Genomic DNA, 26,975 nt, shown 5'->3' with positions numbered 1-26,975 from the left:
CTTTTTTCAAGGAGCATTTATCCGTTTGGAAAATATTCTTAAGGTGGACATGCAAAACTCTTGGCTGATTCTGAGAGCCTGAAATAAAACCACAACTCTGCCTTATGCTTTCCATGTGACCTTGTGTAAGCCATTTAACTTTTTTGAGCCTTAGTTTCCTCATCTGAAATGTGGACATAACATCTTCAACCAGCTGTTTTTAAGATTAAATGGGATGTCTTCTGTACCTAAGAATGAGTTAGTACTGAAGAAACATTCTCTTCCCAAGAGCTTCATCCCAGAAAAACAGGCCCAGATCCAAATTGTTTTTTATTTTCTTATTGTCCAGAGTGTCAAGAAAATCAAATACAAATACATGAAGTAAATAAATGCTATTGCTTATTTTCTCACAATTTTATGAAGAGGTTGAAATCAGCTTACTGATACCTCTCTGAGGCAGGTTCTGAGCTCAGGCCCTCATCTCCACAGGCCCTGCTGACTCCCTGGCCTCACTGTCGACCTTTTCTGTTTCCTGCTCCCAGATATCCCCTTCTGGGTGAATATTGAAGCTTTACCCATCCCTGGCCTCCATCCTATGGGACAAACTCGCTTTCTTCCATTTCCTTTCTTGTTATATTTTCAAGAGAAAAACTTTATATGTGATCTCTCAAAATATGAGAGAAAACAACCAACTCTTTACAACTTTCTGAAGGTAAATCTTCTCATTGTTTCCATACAATGCCTTTTTATCTGCCTGTCTCTCAAATCTTAGCGCTTACCACTTTCTTGTTTGTCATTCTAAATGACTCTGCCTCTTGTACTATTTCTGACTCTTCTGATCTTCCACTATGGTAGTTCATCAGGCAAGCTCTCTCCCTAAATTCTCTTCAGAAATGCCCTGTCCTGCTCTCACTGTCCACCTTCCCCACATTTCTATTCCCTTATAGCAAGAAGAACCAACTGAAAAAAAAACTAGAACTTATCCTTTTGGGTGAATAACTAGTAGTCACTGTCTGCCCCTGTCACTTGCCAATAAACAGTAGAATTTTTAGTACTAAAAGCCAACCTAAAGGCTGTGGTGCTAACTCTTAGTGCTCTCCTGTATCTTACTCTCCACTTCTTCCTGACAATAAACAAGAAGTCACGGCTTAGAAATTTGGTACTTTGCCTGTTTTCACAGTTTCTAACTCCTGCAACTATTATTTATTTTACATACCTATATTGGGTAAGTTTGTCTTATATCACTTATTAACTTTTTTAAAGCACATTATATTTTCTTTCATGTGCACATATATCAAATACATAATATAAAGCCAAGCAGTAGCCACTCAAATCCTGTTGGCATTGATTATGCAAATCCCAAAATATTCCTGATAAGTGAATTATTTTCAGAAAGGGATGTCGTTACTTCTCATCACTATTGCAACCACAAGGTATATGTAAAATTATTTTTAATGAGGAGGAGGGGAGTTTTATTTTAAAACATGTATATTGGCTTTTCCATTTAACCTTCTAGGAAAATAACCTTCAGAAGTTCCAATGCAGAACAGACAACAAATTAAATGATTCTGTTTATGAAATATAAATATTATATGTTTTGTTAAACTTCAAGTTTTCATTTTATGTAAGGATCGAAGAAGAGAAAAACTATGATAAATAACGAACTGAGTCTACCATAATGTAGCTGTAAACAAAAGCCGTTCTCATCTTTCTTCTTTTAGCTTCACAGTAAGAAAAGAATTAAAAGATCTAGGAAAAAGATAAGTAGAGCGTGATTACAATCCTCTCTGCCAACAACATTATGGTTGATCCCTCCACTAATGATATCTAAATATGGGCCATAAAATATAATCAAAGGACAGTGGTTGTAATTAGCAAAGATTTAATGTGTAAGAAATTATTTACATTTTTACAATATGCATTTATAATTATAATAGCCATGCAGCATCGTGGAAATGCTCCCTACACAATATAAAATGCTAAATATAAAATTGCATCTGTGCTATGGTCACAACTATGCACAAATTATGGATGCATTTCTATAAAGGGCTAAGAAAGCATATAGGAAAATGAAAAGATCTGCTTTGTTATGCAAGTAGAATGGTGGATAAATGTTTTATTTTTAATATCTGGTGTTCTTTTTATAGCTGAAGTTGGGGGAGTGATCTAACACATGTTTGCCTTTATTATAATGGATTACAAGCAAATTCAGATTATCAATCATGGATCCCATTTCCTTACATGACAACTTGGAGTTAGGGAAGTGGAGGGCAGAACCCTCACAGCAACTAAAAGAACCTTGCCATTAACAGTAGCTCAGAAATAAGTTAGTGTTCCCACACTGTGTATTTTCACTTGATGAGAGTTTAGTCTATAACAATTAATAATAAACCTGCAATACTGTAATTCTGCATTAGGGCTTCTCAAATCTTAATGTGTACATGAATCACCAGGGGGTCTCGTCCAAATGCGGATTCTGATTCAACAGGTCTGGGAATGTAGCCTGAGATTTTACATTTCTAACAGTCTTGGGTGACACCTCTAGGAGAGGCCTGGCAAGAAGGGGAGGAGAAAGAGCTCTCAGGAAGAAACCCAGGGACATGAGCCTCACCAGTGACAAAGGAAACAATGTGAGCTGAGGGCAACACTTCACCTTAAAGTGTAGGTTAAAGAAAATGATGCATACAAAAAATGTTCATTGACCTCTTATGGGCTTTACAAAAGTTTCTAAAGTAGTTTATTATCCCCTAGTCGCAGAGGCAGGAAGGGAGGCTCAGAAAGTTTCCCACCACCATGCTAATAAAAGTGGCAGAACACAGATTAAAAATGATGTATTCCATTCCAAATCTCATGTTTTGTTCACTTTACAAATGAAGAATCATGAGCTCACAGATCCAGCGTATGCTAAAGTGCAGACACCAAAGCACACATCCTTTCAGAGGCCTAGGGGTAGAGAGAAAGGACATGGACCAAGTCCCAGAGCAGGAATTGGAGGTGTGGCTTTTTCACTGTGTGACCCTCTCTCCATCTCTTCGACCTCAGGCCCCTCATCACCAAATAGGAGGCTTCAGACTAAACAGCATTTTTTCTTAAGGGTCTTAGGTCGTAACAGAGTCAGCAATGCTCTGGTTCTGACTGAGCCATTCCAAGGCTCAGATTCAATGATAGCTTAATAATGTGCTGCCAGAGCAAGCAGTAGCAAATTGTTTCATTGACTAGCAAGGTGAAATTGTTTTCTCAATAATACTTTGAACCTAATTATCATTTTCACGTGACTCTGACTTCAAGGACCCCCGATCAAAGCAAAAGACACCAGATGAATGTTGGTGCAAAAAGCCATAGGTGTTTAATCCCATGTGTCCACACCAAGACTCCTAGGCCTGAGACCATGAGCTGTGTGTTTTTACCTCACTCCCCTAGACATGTTTGATCTTTGTGGTCCTCCAAGGGCCCTGGTGAAAGTTAGGCTTCCTTCCGGGAACAATAACACATCCTGTCCAGACTTGTCTTCACCTTCAAGAGAAAGAAGACATCCGAGCTCCTAAAGACTCTGGACCCATGTTATTAATAAAGGCTAAGAATATTTAAAGACTGTTACATGGTTTCCAGGAAAAGCTCAAACCCCAAATCTACTGCAGATAAACACTGCTGAGTGCTTCTGAGAAGCTGGGGCATTACAGCCATCCCAGTGCACTCACAGCTGGGTCACAGTCATTTGGTCAGGCACAGTTTGTCAGATGTCATTTGACTTTTATATTTCTCCATGTTACTCGGAATCCTAGGTAATACTCATGCCATACCAGCAGATGAATAAACACACTAATCTACTTTGTTTTATTTCCTATGCAGAGCCATCCTACCCAGTCACGTAATGACATAACACCTAGTTATATGTATTTAAGTTGCTGTTTTCACTTTGCAAAATGTATATTACAGCTGACTCTTAAACGACATGCGTTTGAACTGCATGGATCCACTTTCCTGTGGATTGTCTTCTGCCTCTGTCACCCCCAAGACAGCAGGAAAAATCCCTCCTCTTCCTCCCCCTCCTCAGCCTATTCAATGTGACAATGACAATGATGAAGACCTTTATAATGATTCACTTCAACTTAATACATAGTAAATATACTTTCTCTTCCTTATGATTTTCTTAATAACATTTTCTTTTCTCTAGCTTACTTTACTGTAAGAATACACTATCTAGTATGTATACTAAATATGTGTTCATTGACTGTTCATGTTATCAGTCAGGGCTTCAAATCAACAGCAGGCTATTAGTAGTTAAGTTTTGGGGGAGTCAAAAGTTATGCACAAATTCCCAACTGCACAGGGGAAGGGGTCAACACCCCAACCCCCATGTTGTTCAAGTGTCAACTGTAGTTTTTTTAGATGTATGTCTCCAACAGTTAAAACATGTTTACCTATAATATGAATTTTGTGACATTATGACATTATGGCTTGCCTGTATCTTTATTTTGAGAAGAAAAAAAAGACCAAAAATAAATCAGCTTTCATAAGTGCGTTGTTATTATGATATTCAAGTTATTAATGAGAGGCCTCGAGGTGTGTAAAAAGTAGGCTTTGGGATTTTTTAACACGTCAATACTAATCACTTGTTACAGAAGAGCCCCTGTGTGTCTAAACAGAGAAAGCCCTTAATTATAGCAAAGGAGAAAGACATTCAGACACTGCAGGCATAAAAATCTTTAAACAGCTGCCTTGCTGAATTGAGAAAGCCACAGGTTACTACCTCGTCTGCTGTATCTATTTTCAGGAAAACAATTTGACAGCCTGATTAATCTCCTACCTCAATATCAGCTGACTCAATAAACAGCAACTCTTACCATACAGAACCTACAGCATCCTCTTTCTCCTTGGAAGCATCACATGTTACAGAGCTATAGCATGCTGTGGCTGCAACAAAAATCGTGAAGATGGTAAGCGATTGACTAAAGCTGGAAAACTATTATAATCACAGCCTTGCAGAGAATAAACATCTATTTTTTTTTTAAATTTTGGAATAAAGAAAACTGACCAGCTATAATTCTCACCTAAAAAATTAAGTATGCCTGCCTGCCTCCAATCTTCCCTTTTAATCTATTCCAACACTGAAAGAAAGTGACCACATCAATCTCCAGACCACCTTTTACATTTTTTAGTTTATTGAAATATAATTTACATATGACACACCAGCCCCTTTTAAGATGTACAGTTCAATATTGTTTTAGTATATTTACAGAGTTATGCATTCATCACTGCAATCTAATTTTAGAACACTTTCATCATCACAAAAAGGAAAACTTACTTCCCATCCGTCCCTCATTCTAAGCCTTAGGAAACCACTTAATCTACTTTCTGTCTTGGTAGATTTGTCCATTCTGGACATTTTATTTAAATTGAATTACACAATATATGGGGGTTTTGTGTCTGGTTTATTCATACAGCATAATAGTTTGAAGTTACCCATGTTGTAGTACATATTAGTACTTCATTTAAGAAATATCTTTGAGATATAATTTATACACCATAAAATTTACCCAATTAAAAAGTACAATTTAATGGGTTTTACTATACTTAAAGAGTTGCAACTATCACATGGACTAATTTGGGAATGTAGAATCATTCCCCTTTCTGTCCACTACCACCCCCAGCCCTAGATAACCACTAACCTACTTTTATGTTGGTAAAGATTTCCTATTCTGGACATTTATATAAATGGAATAATAAAATATGCGGTCATTATTACTGGCTTATCTCATTTAACACAGCATTTTCAAAGTTTGCTCATGTTTTAACATGTATTGGTACCTTCTTCCTTGTTACTGATTTCTTTTCATTGCCAAATAATATTCCATTGTATGGATGTGCCAGATATTGTTTATCCATTTATCTGTTAATGAAGATTTGGATTGTTTTCACTCTTTGGCTGTTATGAACAATGCTGCTATGAACACTCTTTTACAAGTATTTGTGTAAACATGTGTTTCCAACATTTTGATATTCATATAAACATGTATTCTCCCATATCCAGGAGTAAAATTGGTAAGTCACATGGTAACTCTATGTTTAACATTTCGAGAAACTGCCAAACTGTTTCCTAAAGTGGCTCCACTATTTTACGTTACCATTAGTAATGTAGGAGGGTTCCAATTTCTCTACATCCTTACCATCACTTGTTATTCTCCTGTTTTATTATAGCCCTTCTAGTGCTTATAAAGTGGTATCTCGTTGTGGTGTTGGTTGTCACCTCCCTTACAGCTAATGACTCAGAGAAAGCTATATGCTTTCTCCTAGATGGTTTCAAATTTTAATTCTTACATCTAGGATTATTATCTATTTTGAGTTAATTTTTGTGTGTGATATAAGGTAAAGCCTAAGTTCTTTTTTCCCTTTTTTTCCTTTTCTTATAAATAACCAACTGTCTCTGCACCATTGGTTGGAAAAACTATTCTTTCCAAAGTTGAAATGAATTATTATGGCATCCCTGGCAAAAATAACTTGACTGCAAATGTAAGGATTTATAATCTCAATTCTATTCCACCGGTCTATACGTCTATCATTTTGCCAGTGTTGTGCTGCCTTCATTACTGTAGTTTTGTTGTGATTTTTGATATCAGGATATGTAAGTCCTCCAATTTTATTCTTTTTCAAAAGTGTTTAAACAATTCCAGGTCTTTTCCATTTCCATGTGAATTTCAGGATCAGCTTGTCAATTTCTGGAAATCTTCAGCCAGCTAAGGAGTCTGATAGAGATTGTGTTGAATCTGTAGATCAGTTTTGGAAGTGTTGCCATCTTAATATTAAGTTTATGTATCAGAAGACTCAGATCATTTGCAAGGGCTCTTCATCTGCCTCAGATCAAATCCACCTACAACAGGTCTTACAAGGTCCAAGGTCCATCTTGATCCAGCCCCTAGTTAAGTAACCATTGCCTCTTTGGCAGCACCCCCTCCCATTGCCACCACAAAATACACTACAAGCCATATAAACCTGCCTTTGGTTCTTTAAATATGTGATGCTCTCTTTTATCTCCAGGTCTGTCCTCACTCACATACACTGCACATTCTCTGTGTCAGGGGTTTTCTCCCTTGTGCCCCATCCCTGATTCACTTCTTTTCCTTCACATCTCAGGTCCCTTTTCACTTTCTCTGAGACTCACATCGTGAGATATGCAGCTCCCCACAGTCTACTGACTTGCCTTTCTTTGTTCTTTCATAGTGGACTTCAGTTTATTTGATGGAAAACATTGTTCGAGACTTCAAATTGGTTGAAATATCTTGATTGAAATGAGTATCACTAGTCCTTGCTTTAGGCAGTATTAGAAATTTGGGCAGTTTTACAACTATTCTTGTGTCTTTAAACATTTTTATAACTCTTTATAAAATCTTCAGGATTTGGAGAAAATATTTTCCTTCCTTTTTTTCTAGTATTTTCCTCCAATCTGTTGTACCTGTTCATACCTATTGGACCTGTTTAAAATGGTTGTTGCAGGTTGACTAATGGCCCCTCAAGGTGTCTATGTCTTCATCTCTGAAACCTCGGAATATGTTTATTCTATGGCAAAATGAAAATCTACAGATGTAATTAAGTTAAAGACTATAAAATGAGGAGATTAACCAGGATTATCCAAGCGGGCGCAAAGATGAAATCACAAGTGTCCTTATAGAAGGGAAGCAGAGAGAGATACTACAGAGACGAGAAGAAAATGTGAGGAAAGCAGAGTCTGGGGTGTTGGCAGCCTCTCCAAACTGAAAAAGGCACGTAGTTGGATTCTCCTCTCATAGCTTCCATAGGAAACTAGTTTTACTGACACCTTGACTTTAGCTCAATGAAACTGATTTCAGAAACTGATCTCCAGAGTTGTAAAATAATAAATTTGTGTTGCTTTAAGCCACTAAATTTGTGGTAATCTGTTACAGCAGCTAAAGGTAATACAATAGTAATGAGTTGTAAATAACCTAACATCCAACAAGAGGGGCTAGTTGGAATCAACTTGGATGTCCAATAACATGCCAGTAGGAAACAACCTATGTGCCCACAGGAAGAAACTGGTTATATAGATTCTGATAAGTTTCAGAAGAATAGGTGTGGTTTGGTTTTCTTCATCACCCAGGCTGGAGTGCAGTGCCGCAATCTAGGCTCACTGCAACCTCCACCTGTCGGGTTCAAGTGATTCTCGTGCCTCAGCCGCCTGAGTAGCTGGAATTACAGGCATGTGCCACCATGCCCAGCTAATTTTTGTATTTTTAGTAGAGACAGAGTTTCACTATGTTGGCCAGGCTGGTCTCGAACTCCTGACCTCAAGAGATCTGCCTCCCTTGACCTCCCAAAGTTCTGGGATTCCAGGTGTGAGCCACCCATCGCACCCAACCTGGTTTTCTTAATGCATTAGAAAAAGATCTGGGAGGCTGTCTACAAGTTATTAAAGTGGATATGACAATGAGTATTCTTTATGCTATTCTTTTTATTTGTTTATTTCATCTTCAGTGAGTCAAAGGCTTCATTGTTGTTGTAGTAATAAAGGAGATAGATCAATAAAAGAAACTTTAGCAATGAAAGGAACAATAAGAAAACACAAGGAAAGGATCTGGAGTCTTTAGGAGCCTGAGTGGACTGTATGATTTCTTAATTTCTAATTTATATGCATCCAGGTTCTCCTGTACTATTTGTTCAACAATGTTTTCAAGAACATTTCCATCTTGCAAATTGGTTGAAAATGAGTATTTCTAATCGCTGGTTCCCATTTTTATAGCTTTTGTATGTACTATAAATACTGTATGATAATCTCTACTACTATATTTATGTGCCATAAGACAAAGATCTTGCCTAGAAATGATCATTTAGATGGTGAGAATCAGTAAAACTAAGTAAAATAATTGGAAAATGAGGCAATCTGCAATAAAATGTTGAGTTACACATCTTGGATTTTAAGGGAATGATATGTGGTGGTTCATAAAACCATAAACATAGCTTTCCATGTGCTAGATTATTTATCCACATCAGCATCCCCAACTGTGAGTTCAAAATATACCGATTAACAATAACATTAATAGCAATGATAACAGTACTATTAGAATAAAAGTGTCATATTCTACAGTATATGTGTCTCATTGTTCAGCAACCCTTACAAAAACCATGTGCAGTAAAAATACTTGACTATTATTTATACTTTACACATGAAGAAGCTGGAGCTCAGAAAAGTTTCGCAATATTATCAAGGTCACAAAGCTCCTTAGTGACTTAGATGACTTTTCTATTTAGTGACCTGCCCATGGGAGGTACAGATATCCCAGATCCCCATCTGTCTCTAAGAATCAAAGATAAAGGGAATCACCAGTAGCTCCCCTACTCCACTGGGGATTTCCAGTGAAGAGGAACCTGTGGCAAGAAATTTCTGACTGACACCTGCTCAAAGCTCAAGGGAATTTCTTGCTGAGCTCGTTGCTGTGATGCCTAACACTGGATGGCAATCTTGCACTAGGCAGAATTCATTAAGTGCCTAAGGGTCATGCAGGTCCATTTGTTTTTTGTTTTGTTTTGTTTTTAATTGTATATATTTAAGGTGCGCAATTTTTTTTATATTAGCCCATTTGTTTTTAGAAGTAGGTTACTGTTGGCCGGGTGCAGTGGCTCACACCTATAATCCCAGCACTTTGGGAGGCCAAGCCAGGAGGATTGCTTGAGGTCAAGAGTTCGAGACTAGCCAACATGGTGAAACTCCGTCTCTAATAAAAATACAAAAATGAGCCAGGCATGGTGGCGCATGCTGGTAATTCCAGCTAGTTGGGAGGCTGAGGCACAAGAATCGCTTGAATCCAGGAGGTGGAGGTTGCATGAGCTGAGATCGTGCCACTGCACTCCAGCATGGGCAACAGAGCGAAACTCCATCTCAAAATAAATAAATAAATAAATAAATAAATAACAACAACAAAAAAATAGGTTACTGCTCAACTTGCCAGAAGTGACTTACAATATTTGTGTTAAACACTATTATGATGTAGCAGAATGAGAATTTGTAACAATTCCAAAGTGCACTAAATGCAACTTTATTTTCTACAATTGTCCCCATCTTGCTCCAGCTGGCTCTGACTACAGTTCTGCTGATGGTCATTAAGGTACAGTTGAAATGGTGTTGGGGAATTTATTCATCTGTTTTCACACTGCTATAAAGAAATACCTGAGACTGGGTAATTTATAAAATAAAGAGGCTTAACTGACTCACAGTTCCACATGGCTGTGGAGGCCTCAGGAAACTTATTAACACAACCATGGGGGAATGCAAAGGGGAAGCAAGCACCTTCTTCACAAGACGGCAGAAGGGAGAACAACAGGGGAAACTGCCACTTATAAAACCATCAGATCTCATGAGAGCTCCTACTCACTATCATGAGAACAGCATACGGGAAACCGCCCCCATGATCCAATCACTTACTTCCCTTGACACGTGGGAATTACAATTGGAGATGAGATTTGAGTGGGGACACAGAGCCAAACCACATCAAGGAGGAACACTTGATTCTGCTAAAGAAGGGTAACAGCATCTCTTTCTAAATACTGTCTTCAGATAAAGACTCAATGTAATTCAGATTTATATTCTTCATAACAGTGGTTTCTCTCCTCTTAAGGAACTTCCCTGTCCAATTCTCCCTTCCTCTGAGTTCCATGGAAAGTTTATTACAATGTGGGGAAGAGCCTCTGGTCCACGTGCCACATTCTGTGTCCTTGCCGACCTCACTTCATTTGGTCATTGTCACAGCTACCATGTTGATAGACATTGACAAGATTGTGGATATCTAGACTATACTTTCAGGGATCATTTCTATAGTTTGTTACTAGAGAAGTTTCTCTGAATGTGTAGAGCACCGAAGACAAGAATCCCCTCTCTCACCACTCCTATTCACTCATAAGTGAGAGTTGAACAATGAGAACACATGGACACAGGAGGAGAATATCACACACCAGGGCCTGTTGGGGAATGGGGGGCTGGGGGAGGGATAGCATTAGAAGAAATACCTAATGTAAATGACGAGTTGATGGGTGCAGCAAACCAACATGGCACATGTATACCTATGGAACAAACCTGCACGTTGTGCACATGTACCCTAGAACTTAAAGTATAATAATAATAATAATAAATCAAAATTAAAATTATAAAAAAGTAAAATAATAGAAACCCCCCCAAAACAAAGACTGTAGATCTCTAGTCATGACTTCATGTACAAGGCCCCTTCACTGTGTGACCTCCTTTTTCCATGACTCCAGGCTTCTTCTAGCCTACCAGTCCTCTCAGTTTCCAGGTTCCTCTCTACTCACACACAGCCTGCAAGTACCTGTGATTCTCCAGTGCACCATTGTTCAGGCCATGGGGCATAGGGGAACTAGTTTAGGCCCATCTATGGAAACACCTCTCCAACATCACTTCTGAACCGAGCCCATAGGACGGCACCATGTTCAATAAGGTGCCACAAAAAAACCTATGGCTTTCCTCAACTTCTTGCAATCTCTCCAGCGTGGAGAGTCTCTGACAGCCCCAAACCTGTGTGGATATTTAACCACACTTGCCACATGCTCAACCCTAGGACATGGAGAACTAGGAAATTCTTACCTGGCCCTCGTCTCTTTCTCAACTTCCCCCCTTTTCACAGCACCAGGACTTTCTGTTTACTTTCCCTTTCCCCCTGTAAGCAACGTTCCTATGTAATAGCCTGTTTCTTACCAACTGCATGAGTGTCTTTGCTCCACGTAGATACCTTTTCCCTTCCTTAGCACTAAAACCTTCATAATCTGGCCCTTATGCTAGAAGGACTACAGAAGTTTTTTTGTTTTTAATTACCAAGGGGCAAATATATTGTAATTATTTCAAGAATATCCGTTTCCAATAATAGCAGTAATTAAGTGTTAGGCTCTATCTCTAGGGTTTGAAGCATGGCTGTACCACTCACTAACTCTCCAGCCTTGGATATGTCACTTAACTATTCTATACTTCAGTTTCCTCTTAAGTTGAAAAAAAATAGATAACAGTCAGCTTGTTATGATGCTTAAGTAAGATAAAGCAGGTGTAGCACTCAACATAGTTGCTAGTACACAACGAAGTGCCTAGCTAACATTAGAAATTAGTGGTGTTTCTTTGTTCCTTAGCTACTAAGTTAGTCATTCATTTAAGTTATTGAATTTCATGTACAAAAAAAGAACACTAAACAAAGAAAGGATATTTTATTTCCTTGTAAAACCACAAAATTCTGCCTCCAGCTTTTTAGATCCCCTTGCAGAAGATCATTGCTGAGATGCCTTTTTAGATCCCCTTGCAGAAGATCATTACTGAATGCCAGTGTTTCACTGGGCAGGCTTCATTAAGACCCTGGAGAGTGGGTTCTTCCTTTCTGAAAGGAATGGTTAAATCAACTTAATCAAATGTTAAGTGAAAATTTAGGGTCTGTCACATACACACATATGCACAATACACAATCTCTCCCTTTTTTTTTTTTTTTTTTTTTTTTTTTTGGAAATGGAATCTCACTCTGTTGCCCAGGCTGAAGTGCAGTGGCACAATCTCAGCTTATTGCAGCCTCCGCCTCCCGGGTTCAAGCAATTCTCCTGCCTCAGCCTCCCAAGGAGATGGGACTACAGGTGAAGCCACCATGCCTGGCTAATTTTTGTATTTTTAGTAGAGGCAGGGTTTTGCTAGGTTGGCCAGGCTGATCTTGAACTCCTGACCTCAGGTGATCTTCTCACCTCGGCCTCCCAAAATGCTGGGATTATAGACGTGAACCACCGCACTTGGCCCACAATCTCTTCAAATCAACCAGAAAATATATCTTAAAAGCTATCTTCACATTTTAAATGATCTATTCAATACTAAATATCTTATTAACATTGAAAATGTCTCTTTTAATACTTCAGTAAGCGCCATTGTCAGTACATAGTATTCTATATACAACTGTCAAGTGTTTAGTAACAGCTGATTACTATGGCTTAATAGCCACTTCTGAATGAATCGGAAGCACTTTGAAACCTGGTTAAAGTAATTTATCTGGTTGTTCAAACACAGTTCCACGAAACAAGCTGCAAAATGTACCTGGCTTATAGTCCTGCCCTCTCAATAAACATTTGCTGAAAAACAAAATGCTGTCACACAACTATACCCTGAAACAACTGTAACTCTTTAGAAACTACCATTATGGAGAGATTTTGGTCATAAAAGAAATTTTATTAAATTTAGTGAGATACATATAGGAATTCAAATTGTGCTGCAATATTCCTTTGTTCATTGGTTCATTCATTTAAACTACCGTTGAGAGAGATATTCAAAATAAGCCAGATTTGCAACTCTGACAACCCACACCAGAATGCAAAAATTTCCCTTTTCCTCTCAGAGCTTGTCAGTCTAAATAACACATATGTGTTTAATTTAACTAAATATCTAAATGATACTTCTAAGACGCTTGGAATATAGTTGCTTTTATAAATATAAGGCACTACCACCCCAGATATTACCAGAGTCTTATTTATAGTGTTAATTTTCACCTTCTATGAAAAAAAGAGTTTGCAGAGCAAACCTCAGACTAGTCTCTATGCAATTAAGAATGTGTGGAGTTCAAATTAGTGAGACTTCATAGCATTTAGAACCAGAGGCAGAGCTATTCCCCTAGAGGGTCTCTGTCTTCAGAATTAACACTGCCTGTTTTGGTTTTGCAAAGTCTACATTTGAGGAAGCGGGAACAAAATCCCATCTAATAAACAAAAGTTTTCTGAAACTTTGGACTCTTTCAAAGCTAAGCAAATGCTTTCAAAGACAGGGCTTGAAAAAACCACTTTACTGCTCTTCCCTGCCCCGACCCCACCACCCAATGCTGGGACATGGGGTCCTGTCCCGATGCAGCAAATAAACAAAGGGAAGAATCGAACTGATACTAACTCAAATGTGTCCTTTATACTTTATTTTAAATTTCCATAATCAGGAGGAATGCAGAGGTTCCTTTCTGCAATGTGCTTTGGTAATACATTTATTTGCTTTTTTGGTGTGGAGGAAGAGCAGGTAGTGCTTCTCTCTGAAGAAATTACGAAATCTCTCTTCTACCCATTTTCTCGTCTTCATCCCTTTCCCAAATTACTAATGTTTCTTTTCCAAATAAGATTCCATTAGTTTTTTACTATAGACACAAAAATCAGAGCACCTGATATGCATGCCTTGCAGTGATGAAAAAAAAAAATAGCAAATAAATGACAAGGAAGGAACAGGAAAAGCAAAGGTGAGAAATGAGATCTCTTGATATTTTTTCAAAGTGATCAGCTGGACATAAGTGTTGTTTAATGACTCCCTTCCTGCTCACCTCTCCTCAAGGGTCCCACTTCCCCCCACAGCTTACCCCTCTGGGTTGCAACTGGATAAAAAATTTCTAAAGTTTCTTCAATGAGGGGAATGATTTGTGTATGCGTGTGAGTGCACTAATTTAAAAAAAAAAAAAAAAACCCAAGCAAATATATATGGATAATCTTCATATCTAGGGAAGAAATGAAATTCTTCTGGTTAAGTGAATAAGGTAAGATAAGAATGTTAATTTATTTTAATGGGTGGTATATCAACTTTTCCCTGAAAAACATGCCCAATTCAATAAAGGAGGAAATCATCATTAAAAAGAAGTTGAGCAGTTTTTTAGTATATTATCCTGTTCATCATAATAGATATTGTCTCTGCCTATCCCAAAAAATAAAATAGAAAATACAAGCAAATAGGGCTGGGCATGGTGGCTTACACCCGTAATCCCAGCACTCTAGGAAGCCAAGGCAGGTGGATACAAGGTCAGGAGTTTGAGACAAGCCTGGTCAACATGGTAAAACCTTGTCTTTACTAAAAGTACAAACATTAGCCGGGTGTGAGGGTTGTATGCCTGTAGTCCCAGCTACTTGGGAGGCTGAGGCAGAAGAATCGCTTGAACCCAGGAGGCAGAGATTGCAGTAAGCCAAGATCATGCCACAGCACTCCAGCCTGGGGGACACAGAACAAGATTCTGTCTAAAAAAAAAAAAAAGAAGAAGAAGAAGAAAGAAAGAAAGAAAATACAAGCAAATTTAGGGTGGCTGGCAAGATGGCCAAATAGGAACAGCTCCAGTCTGCGGCTCCCAGCAAGATCAATGCAGAAGGCAGGTGATTTCTGCATTTCCAACTGGGGTACCCGGCTCATCTCATTGGGACTGATTAGACAGTGGGTGCAGCCCATGGAAAGTGAGCTGAAGGAGGGTGGGGCATTGCCTCACCCAAGAAGCGCAAGGGGTTGGGGAACTCCCTCCTTTAGCCAAGGGAAGCTGTGAAGGACTGTGCCATGAGGAACAGTGCATTCTGGTCCAGATACTACACTTTTCCCATAGTCTTTGCAACCACAGACCAGGAGATTCCCGCAGGTGCCTACATCAACAAGGCCCTGAGATTCAAGCATAAAACTGGGCAGCTGTTTGGGCAAACACTGAGCTAGCTGCAGGAGATTTTTTTCATAACCCTGTGGCACCTGGAATGCCAGCGAGACAGAACCGTTCACTCCCCTGGAAACGGGGCTGAAGCCAGGGAGCCAAGTGGTCTAGCTCAGCGGATCCCACCCCCATAGAGACCAGCAAGCTAAGATCCACCAGTATGAAATTCTCACTGCAGCACAGCAGTGTGAAGTTGACCTGGGATGCTTGAACTTGGTAAGGGGAGGGGTGTCCACCACTACTGAGGCGTGAGTAGGCAGCTTTCCCCTCACAGTGTAAACAAAGCCTCTGGGAAGTTTGAACTGGGCAGAGCCCACCACAGCTCGGCAGAGCCGCTCTAGCCAGACTGCCTCTCTAGATTCCTCTTCTCTGGGCAGAGCATCTCTGAAAGAAAGGCAGCAGCCCCAGTAGGGGCTTATAGATAAAACTCCAATATCCCTGGGACAGAGCAGTTGCAGGGAGGGGGCAGCTGTGGACACAGCTTCAGCAGATTTAAATGTTCCTGCCTGCCAGCACTGAAGAAAGCAGTGGATCTCCCAGCACAGTGCTCAAGCTCTGCTAAGGGACAGATTGCCTCCTAAAGTGAGTCCCCAACCCCTGTGCCTCCTGACTGAGAGACGCCTCCCAGCAGGAGTTGACAGACACGTCATACAGGAGAGCTCCGGCTGGCATCTGGTGGGTGAGCCTCTGGGACGAATCTTCCAGAGGAAGGAGCAGGCAGCAATCTTTGCTGTTCTGCAGCCTCCACTGGTGATACCTAGGCAAACAGTGTCTGGAGTGGACCTCTAGCAAACTCCAGCAGACCTGCAGAAGAGGGGACAGACTGTTAGAAGGAAAACTAACAAACAGAAAGCAATAGCATCAACATCAACATAAAGGACATCCACACAAAACCCCATCCAAAGGTCACCAACATCAAAGACCAAAGGTAGATAAATCCACGAAGATGAGGAAAAACCAGTGCAAAAAGGCTGAAACTTCCATAAACCAGAATGCCTCTGCTCCTCCAAGAAAATCAAAACTCCTCACAAGCAAGGGAACAAAACTGGATGGAGAATGAGTTTGATGAATTGACAGAAGTAGACTTCACAAGGTGGGTAATAACAAACTCCTCTGAGCTAAAGCAGCATGTTCTAACCCAATGCAAGGAAGCTAAGACCCTTGGAGAAAGGTTAGAGGAATTGCTAACTAGAATAACCAGTTTAGAGAAGAACATAAATGACCTGATGGAGCTGAAAAACACAGCATGAGAACTTCGTGAAGCATACACAAGTATCAATAACCGAATCAATCAAGTGGAAGAAAGGGTATCAGAGACTGAAGATCAACTTAATGAAATAAAGCGTGAAGACAAGATTAGAGAAAGAAGAATGAAGAGGAATGGGCAAAGCCTCCAAGAAATATGGGACAATGTGAAAAGACCAAACCTATGTTTGATTGGTGTACCTGATAGTGACTGGGAAAATAGAACCAAGTTGGAAAACACACTTCAGGATATTATCCAGGAGAACATCCCCAACCTAGCAAGAGACGCCAACATTCAAATGTCGGAAGTATAGAGAACACCACTAAGATACTCCTCCAGAAGAGCAACCTCAAGACACATAATTGTCAGATTCACCAAGGTTGAAATGAAGAAAAAAATGTTAAGCATGGCCAGAGAGAAAGGTTGGGTTACCCACAAAGGGAAGCCCATCAGACTAACAGTGGATCACTCTGCAGATACCTACAAGTCAGAAGAGAAAAGGGGCCAATATTCAACATTCTTAAAGAAAATGATTTTCAACCCAGAATCTCATATCCAGCCAAACTAAACTTCATAAGCGAAGGAGAAATAAAATCCTTTACAGACAAGCAAATACTGAGGGATTTTGTCACCACCAGACTTGATTTACAAGAGCTCCTGAAGGAAGCACTAAACATGGAAAAGAAAAAGCGGTACCAGCCATTGCAAAAACATACCAACTTGTAAAGACCATCAACACTATGAAGAAACTGCATCAACTAGTGGACAAAATAACCAGCTAGCATCATGATCACAGGATCAAATTCACACATAACAATATTAACCTTAAATGTAAACGGGCTAAATGCCCCAATTAAAAGGCACAGACTGGCAAATTGGATAAAGAGTCAAGAACCATTGGTGTGCTATATTCAGGAGACCCATCTCATGTGCAAAGACACACATGGGCTCAAAATAAAGGGATGGAAGAAGACTTACCAAGAAAATGGAAGGCAAAAAGAAGCAGGGTTTGCAATCCTAGTCTCTGATAAAACAGACTTTAAACCAACAAAGATCAAAAAAGACCAAGAAGGGCATTACATAATGGCAACGGGATCAAAGAAACAAGAAGGGAAAACTATCCTAAATATATATGCACCCAATACAGTAGCACTCGGATTCATAAAGCAAGTTCTTAGAGACCTACAAAGAGACTTAGACTCCCACACAATAATAGTGGGAGACTTTAACACCCCACTGTCAATATTAGATCAACAAGACGGAAAATTAACAAGGATATTCAGGACTTGAACTCAGCTCTAAACCAAGCAGACCTAAAGGGTATCTACGGAACTCTCCACCTCAAATCAACAGAATATAATTTCTTCTCACCACCACATAGCACTTATTCTAAAATTGACAATAACTGGAAGTAAAACACTCCTCATCAAATGCAAAAGAATGGAAATCTATTGGGGGAACCCACCCCCAATATTTCAATGTAGTTCTTTCTATTTTCCATAAATGTTGGCCAGCTGAGAAATAAAGAAAAAGAGTACAAGGAGAGGAATTTTACAGCTGGGCTGCCAGGGGTGACATCACAGATCAGTAGGACCGTGATGCCCACCTAAGCGGCAAAACCAGCAAGTTTTTATTAAGGATTTCAAAAGGGGAGGGGATGTACAAACAGGGAGGTCACATGCTTCAAGGGGCAAAAAGTAGAAGAAAGATCACATGCTTCTGAGGAAAGAGGACAAGGGCAAAATCAGAACTCCTGATAAGGGTCTATGTTCAGCAGTGCACATATTGTCTTGATAAACATCTTAACAGAAAACAGGGTTCAAGAGCAGAGAACCGGTCTGACCAAAAATTTATCAGGATGGAGTTTCCCAAACCTAGTAAGCCTGAGGGTACCGCAGGAGACCAGGGCATATCTCAGTCCTTATCTGAACTGCATAGGACAGATGTTCCTGGAGTGGCCTTTATAGACCTCCCCCGGGAATGAATTCCTTTCCCAGAGTATTAATATCAATATTCCTTGCTAGGAAAAGAATTTAGTGATATCTTCCCTACTTGCACGTTCATTTATAGGCTCTTTGCAAGAGGAAAAATATGGCTTTTTTTGCCTGACCTAGCGGGCAGTCAGACCTTATGGTCGTCTTCCCTTGTTCCCTAAAAATCGCTGTTATTTTGTTCTTTTTCAAGGTGCACTGATTTCATATTGTTCAAATATACATGTTTTACAGTCAATTTGTACAGTTAACACAATTATCACAGTGGTCCTGAGGTGATGTACATCCTCAGCTTACAAAGATAAAGAGATTAAAGTAAGACAGGCATAAGAAATTATAAAAGTATTAATTTGGGAACTGATAAATGTCCATATTAAAATGAAATCTTCACAATTTATGTTCCTCTGCACGGCTCCAGCCAGTCCCTCTGTTAGGGGTCCCTAACGTCCCACAACAGAAATCATAACAAATAGTCTCTCAGACCATGGTGCCATCAAATTAGAACTCAGAATTAGGAAACTCACTCAAAACTGCACAGCTACATGGAAACTGAACAACCTGCTCCTGAATGACTACCGGGTAAATAACGAAATTAAGGCAGAAATAAATAAGTTCTTTGAAACCAATGAGAACAAAGACATGATGTACGAGAATCTCTGGGAAACAGCTAAAGCAGTGTTCAGCGGGAAATTTATAGCACTAAATGCCCTCAGGAGAAAGCAGGAAAGATCTAAAATCAATACCTTAACATCACAATTAAAAGAACTAGAGGCCAGGTATGGTGGCTTATGCCTGTAATCCCAGCACTTTGGGAGGCCAAGGCGGGTGGATCACAAGGTCAGGAGATTGAGACCATCCTGGCTAACACAGTGAAACCCTGTCTCTACTAAAAATACAAAGAAAAAAAAAAAAAGAGCTGGGCGTAGTGGTGGGTGCCTGTAGTCCCAGCTACACTGGAGACTGAGGCAGGAGAATGGCGTGAACCTGGGAGACGGAGCTTGCAGTAAGCTGAGATTGCACCACTGTGTTCCAGCCTGGGTGACAGAGTGAGAATCCACCTCAAAAAAAAAAAAAAAAGAAAGAAAGGGCCGGCGCGGTGGCTCAAGCCTGTAATCCCAGCACTTTGGGAGGCCAAGACGGGTGGATCACAAAGTCAGGAGATCGAGACCATCCTGGCTAACACAGTGAAACCTCGTCTCTAATAAAAAAATAAAAAATAAAAAAAACTAGCTGGGCGAGGTGGTGGGTGCCTGTAGTCCCAGCTACTCGGGAGGCTGAGGCAGGAGAATGGCATGAACCCAGGAGGCGGAGCTTGCAGTGAGCCCAGATCGCGCCACTGCACTCCAGCCTGGGCAACAGAGCGAGACTCTGTCTCAAAAAAAAAAAAAAAGAAAGAAAGAAAGAAAAAAGAAAAAGAACTAGAGAAGCAAGAACAAAAAAATTCAAAAGCTAGCAGAAGACAAGAAATAACTAAGATCAGAGCAGACCTGGAGGAGATAGAGACACAAAAAATCCTTCAAAAAATCAGTGAATCCAGGAGTTGGTTTTTTGAAAAGATTAACAAAATAGATAGACTGCTAGCCAGACTAATACAGAAGAAAAGAGAGAAGAATCAAATAGACACAACAAAAAATTATAAAGGGGAGATCACCACTGACCCCACAGAAATAGAAACTACCATCAGAGAATACTATAAACACCTCTATGCAAATAAACTAGAAGACCTAGAAAAAAATGGATAAATTCCTGGACACATACACCCTCCCAAGACTCAATCAGAAAGAAGTCAAGTCAAATCCCTGAATAGACCAATAACAAGTTTGAAATTGAGGCAGTAATTAATAGCCTACCAACCAAAAAATCCCAGGACCAGATGGACTCACAGCCAAATTCTACCAGGGGTACAAAGAGGAGCTGGTACCATTCCTTTTCTAACTATTCCAAACAATAGAAAAAGAGAGACTCCTGCCTAACTCATTTTATGAGGCCAGCATCATTCTGATACCAAAACCTGGCAGAGACACAACAAAAAAAGGAAATTGCAGGCCAATATCCCTGATGAACAATGATGCGAAAATCCTCAATAAAATACTGGCAAACCAAATCCAGCAGCACATTGAAAAGCTTATTCACCACGATTAAGTTGGCTTAATCCCTGGGATGCAAGGCTGGTTCAACAAATGCAAATCAATAAACATAATCCATCACATAAACAGTTCCAATGACAAAAACCACATAATTATCGCAATAGATGCAGAAAAGTCCTTTGATAAAATTCGACACCATTTCATGCTAAAAATTCTCAGTAAACTACATATTGATGGACCGTATCTCAAAATAATAAGAGCTATTTATGAAAAACCCACAACCAATATCATACTGAATGGGCAAAAAAGCTGGAAGCATTTCCTTTGAAAAAAGGTACAAGACAAGGATGCCCTCTCTCACCACTCCTATTCAACATAGTATTGGAAGTTCTGGCCAGGACAATCAGGCAAGAGAAAGAAATAAAGGGTATTCAAATAGGAAGAGAGGAAGTCAAATTGTCTCTGTTTGCAGATGACATGATTGTCTATTTAGAAAACCCCATCGTCTCAGCCCAAAATCTCCTTAAGTTGATAAGCAACTTCAGCAAAGTCTCAGGATACAAAATCAATGTGCAAAAATCACAAACATTCCTATACACCAGTAACAGGCAAACAGAGAGCCAAATCATGAGTGAATTCCCATTCAAAATTGCTACAAAGAGAAAAAAATATCTAGGAATACAACTTAAAAGGGATGTGAGGGACCTCTTCAAGGAGAACTACAAACCACTGTTCAAGGGAAATAAGAGAGGACACAAACAAATGGAAAATCATTCCATGCTCATGGATAGGAAGAATCAATATGGTGAAATGGCCAAAGTAATTTATAGATTCAATGCTATCCTCATCAAGCTACCATTGACTTTCTTCACAGAATTAGAAAAAACTAAATTTCATATGGAAACAAAAAAGAGCCCATATATCCAAAAAAATCCTAAGCAAAAAGAACAAACCTGAAGGCATCGCACTACCTGACTTCAAACTATATTACAAGTCTACAATAACCAAAACAGCATGGTACCGGTACCAAAACAGATATATAGACCAATGGAACACAACAGAGACCTCAGAAATAATGCCACATACCTACAACTATCTGATCTCTGACAAACCTGACAAAACAAGCAATGGGGAAAGGATTCACTATTTAATAAATGTTGTTGGGAAAACTGGCTAGCCATATGCAGAAAACTGAAACTGGACAACTTCCTTAAACCTTATACAAAAATTAACTCAAGATGGATTAAAGACTTAAATGTATGACCTAAAACCATAAAAACCCTAGAAGAAAACCTAGGCAATACCATTCAGGACATAGGCATGGGCAAAGACTTCATAACTAAAACACCAAAAGCAATGACCACAAAAGCCAAAATTGACAAATGGGATCTAATTAAACTAAAGAGCATCTGCACAGCAAAAGAAACTATCATCAGAGTGAACAGGCAACCTACAGAATGGGAGAAAATTTTTGCAATCTATCCATCTGACAAAGGTCTAACATCCAGAATCTACGAAGAACTTAAACAAATGTAAAAGAAAAAAAACAACCCCATCAAAAAGTGGGCAAAGTATATGAACAGACACTTCTTGAAAGAAGATATTTATGTGGCCAACAAACATATGAAAAAAGCTCATTATCACTGGTCATTAGCGAAATGCAAATCAAAACCACAATGAGTTACCATCTCATGCCAGTTAGAATGATGATCATTAAAAAGTCAGGAAACGACATATCCTGGAGAGGATGTGGAGAAATGGGAATGCCTTTACACCGTTGGTGGGAGTGTAAATTAGTTCAACCATTGTGGAAGACAATGTGGTGATTCTTCAAGGATCTAGAACCAGAAATATCATTTGGCCCAGCAATCTCAGTGCTGGGTATATACCCAAAGGATTATAAATCATTTTACTATAAAGACACATGCACACATATGTTTATGGCAGCACTATTCACAAAGCAAAGACTTGGAACCAACCCAAATGCCCATCAATGATAGACTGGATAAAGAAAATGTGGCACATATACCCCATGGAATATTATGCAGCTATAAAAAAAGGAAGAGTTCATGTCCTTTGCAGGGACATGGATGGAGCTGGAAACCATCATTCTCAGCAAACTAACACAGGAATAGAAAACGAAACACTGCATGTTCTCACTCATAAGTGGGAGCTGAACAATGAGAACACATGGACACAGAGAGGGGAACACCGGGGGCCATAGGTGAGGGATAGCATTATGAGAAATACCTAATGTAGATGACGTGTTGATGAGGTGCAGCAAACCACCATGACACGTTTATACCTATTTAACAAACCTGCACATTCTACACATGTATCCCAGAACTTAAAGTATAAAAAAAGAAAATACAAGCAAATTTAAAACTATTTGCTGATAATTATGTCATTAACATCCTTGAAGTCAGTGAAATTTTTCTTTTATAAACATTTTGGATTGGTCACTTATCAACAGAAATAAACATCGGAATAAAATTATAACAAATAACTGATAATTTCATTTAATATTCTTCATTTTCTTTTTTTTCTTTTTTTTTTCTTTGAGACAAGAGTCTCACACTGTCGCCCAGGCTAGAGTACAGTGGTGCAATCTCCGCTCACTGCAAGCTCCGCCTGCTGGGTTCATGCCGTTCTCCTGCTTCAGCCTCCAGAGTACAGGCACATGCCACCATGCCCAGTTAATTTTTTGTATTTTTAGTAGAGATGGTGTTGGCCAGGCTGGTCTTGAACTCCTGACCTCATGATCCACCTGCCTTGGCCTCCCAAAGTGCTAGGATTACAGGAGTGAGCCGCCATGCCTGGCCCATTTTCTCTTTTTATGTATGTAATCTTAAGTACAGGTACCAGGAGGAATCACTTGTTTTGTTTTGTTTTGTTTTGTTTTGTTTTGTTTTGTTTTGTTTTTAAGACGGATCACCCAGGCTGGAGTGCAGTGGCATGATCTCGGCTTATTGAAGCCCTTGCCTCCTGGGTTCAAGCAATACTCCTGCCTCAACTTCCCAAGTAGCTGGGACTACAGGCGCCTGCCACCACACCCAGCTAATTTTTGTATTTTTAGTAGAGACAGACTTTCACCACATTGGCCAGGCTGGCCTCAACTCCTGACCTCAAGTGATCCGTCCGCCTCAGCCTTCCAAAATGTTGGAATTACAGGCGGGAGCCACTGTGCCCGGGGAGGAATGACTTATTTTTAACAAATGTTATTCTGAGCTGGCAGAAAAAAATGTTGAAAACTTTGAAATGGGCAAATAAAATTACTGGGTGTCCTGTCCAGTGGTGCATCTTGTAACTGGACAATCTAAACATAGGTCACTGCAAGCAATGCAAATGACTCCTGTTCACAGACTGCAAATGAATTTTGCCAGGGAGAAGTGCAAAATGACATCCATTTCTTCCAAGAATCCAGCTGTGCATTTATTAAGCAAATTCATTTCAGCATTCCTCATTGCCAATATATGTGTCTGCTCTTTGAATTCTCCTAAATTGGCTGTACATCTTACTGGTTCCCATTCATTAATGAATTAAATAAAAATCATTTATATTTTTCATTTTACACTTATATTAGAATCATAATTTTAGCTTCTCATCAAAACTGTCTTTTCAACAGATCCAAGACACCTACACCATCCCCTTCATAAGAGGGAATTTTGAATTCCCCTTCAGAAAAAAAACAGATTAATTCAAAAATCATCCTTCAGAGAACATTACCAAAAAAAAATCACATGATCGTCCACCACCACCACTATTAAATTGTTTCTTTTTTTGTTTTTAATGTACTAATTGAATTAAAAATAAATTAGCCCATAAAATTTAAACAATATATAAGTATATAAAGCAAAGAGTGATGACACCTCCCTAAACATTTTGGTATCACTTCCCAAAAGTAACCAGTGTTAAAAATTAAAATGAACATTACATGTATAGGCATAAACTATAAGTAAGGAATCACAGGAAGGTAATATGGACGTAAAGTTAAAAACTTTGCCTTGGCATTGGGGTGGGAGTCTAATTGTTACATTTGAAGTCAGAAAACAAAAAGTCTATTCACCCTTTGTGGGCCCCTTACACGTACCCATGTGCTTCTTAGAAGTGCCTGTGGCCTCCTTATTCATACCTGTGTGCTCCCTGTATGTACTCATGGGCTCCTTATATGTATCTGTGTGGTTCTCATAAGAACCCATGTGCTCCTTATGCATACCTGTGTAAAAACACACCTACAGGAGGAGTTACGCTCAGCCTCTTCAGGGCCATCTCCCATGCACCTTCTCTGGTATGTTCACTCCTTGAGCATTTACCATTCCTCGTTTACCATTTTGCTCTTGTAACTTAATTCTTGTCCTTTAGCAATCTCCAACGCCCAGGTGGAGGCCCTCTATCTTAGTGTTCAGCCTTGGCCCCCTTCTAGAATATGACTTCTTTCTTTGCCTTTCAGAAAAGGGGATAAAGTAAATATTCATACCTGAAACCAGGTAAGAAAATGAAAAGCAGACCTGCTGGCAACTAGGCCATGATATTTCCAATTGAATATAAACCACAATCACAGAATAGAAACAAGGTCTAAACAAATCCATTTCAATCCCATATTTGGAAGGAGACACAGACAAGTACACTCTGAAATCACAAAAATAGTAAAACAGCCCCCTCTTCTGTCTAACATGAGTGACTGCTTCTCATTTACCTCACCAAGGAAAATCACTGTGGTCCTTCGATCTCGTAGATAAAAATGATTACGATATTCAATCACAAAATTGCTCCTGCTTCCTGAAACATCCAATTCAGAATTGCTCCCCACCTCCTCAATCCTCCCTTGAATCATCCAGCACACACTCACATACTATGACAAGCTTCTTCCAACTCCTCATCATTTCTTTAAGGTGCTTTCAGTCTTGCAACAGCAAGAAAAATACATGTAATTTCTTTGTACTGCAATAAATGTGTTCCTGATGGTCCTTCATTGGTGGGCTTTAATGCAGAAATACTTATTTACTTTAAGGGAATATTAAAATTGATTCTGGTCTTCTAGTAACTCTTAAGAATGCTTCCCTCTGTATGCTCTGTGTCCTTTCATTTCTAATAAACAGTCATATTGCAATGCACTTCCATATGCATTTTCTCACTTTAATTTAGCATCCAACATCTAAAGCAGGTAAAAGTAATGTTTTTGTCCTCAACACTCTCTAAGGTTGAGATTTAGGTCTGAGTTCATTCAGAAAGTTGTGAGCAATGCCATGTAGAGTTCTGAATTCTCTACACCTGAGGACAACCTAGCACAGGGAAAGTGATCAATGAAAAGGCCAAAAGTTTACATTTGTCTCCTCAAAAAACACACTGAGTGATGCAGGAGCTCCCAGAGGGGCAGCTGGATTGGAATGTACATGGGTTCAGGAATAGTGGCCACTGACACCTGAGCAAGGGGCAGTCCCACTTTAAGTGGAAGGCTAGTCAAATAACTTACTCCTTTTTCTTTCTCCTAGGTTCATACATACATCATCTCATTTTTAATGTATCTGTGTGGTTTTAATGAGATGATGTATGTATGAACCTAGGAGAAAGTGGCTCATGCCTGTAATCCCAGCTCTTTGTGAGGCTGAGGCGGGAGGATCAGTTAAGCCCAGGAGTTCAAGACTATAGAGAAAACCAGAACCCACGGCAGAACAAGTTCCAACAATGCTATTAATTAATTGAATTGCTTCTGCAAGAAGGAGTGATCAGACGTCTCCAATGACTGACTCCTTTAACACTCCAAGGGGACTGACTCCTTTAACACTCCATCAGTCCCCACCACACGAGGATTCACCTTTTTCCTAGCCCTTCACCCTCCGACCTCCACTTCCCTCCCGCAATTTCACAAATGGAGTAAAGCTCACGAGCACCACCTCGAGGTTTCAGATCAGCTCAACTGCCCCCAGAAACTAATTAACCTAACAACCTGCAGCTACACTACCCCATGTATGAGACCAGAAACTTTGTGAGATGTAAAGTCAACAGACACCCCAGTTGGTCATTAAGACTTCCTCCAAAACATTGCTAAGCTCACCACAGATTCCAGCTTCAGACACAAGCTGCATCCAGAGCTGTCTTCTCCCAAGAAATCCGAGGCACTGGAATGGCACTGGGGTTCGCCTTTCTAGTAAATTCCGCCCCCCCCCCCCCCCCCCCCCGCTCCAGGGAGGTCTCAAGTGGCCTTTTT

General features: G+C 39.7%; 2 pseudogenes; one reads left to right on the top strand and one right to left on the bottom strand.

The window, feature by feature from the left end:
* LOC126948936 (vomeronasal type-2 receptor 1-like) overlaps positions 1-24,966 on the bottom strand; it is a 43,889-nt pseudogene extending 18,923 nt beyond the window's left edge.
* LOC126949591 (uncharacterized) lies at positions 10,774-10,855 on the top strand (annotated as a pseudogene).
* Positions 24,967-26,975: the final 2,009 nt, after the last annotated feature.

Source organism: Macaca thibetana, chromosome 2, assembly GCF_024542745.1.
Source record: "Macaca thibetana thibetana isolate TM-01 chromosome 2, ASM2454274v1, whole genome shotgun sequence".
Classification (NCBI taxonomy): domain Eukaryota; kingdom Metazoa; phylum Chordata; class Mammalia; order Primates; family Cercopithecidae; genus Macaca; species Macaca thibetana.
Note: the sequence above shows the minus strand (reverse complement) of the source record. Positions and strands in the feature narration are given on the sequence as shown.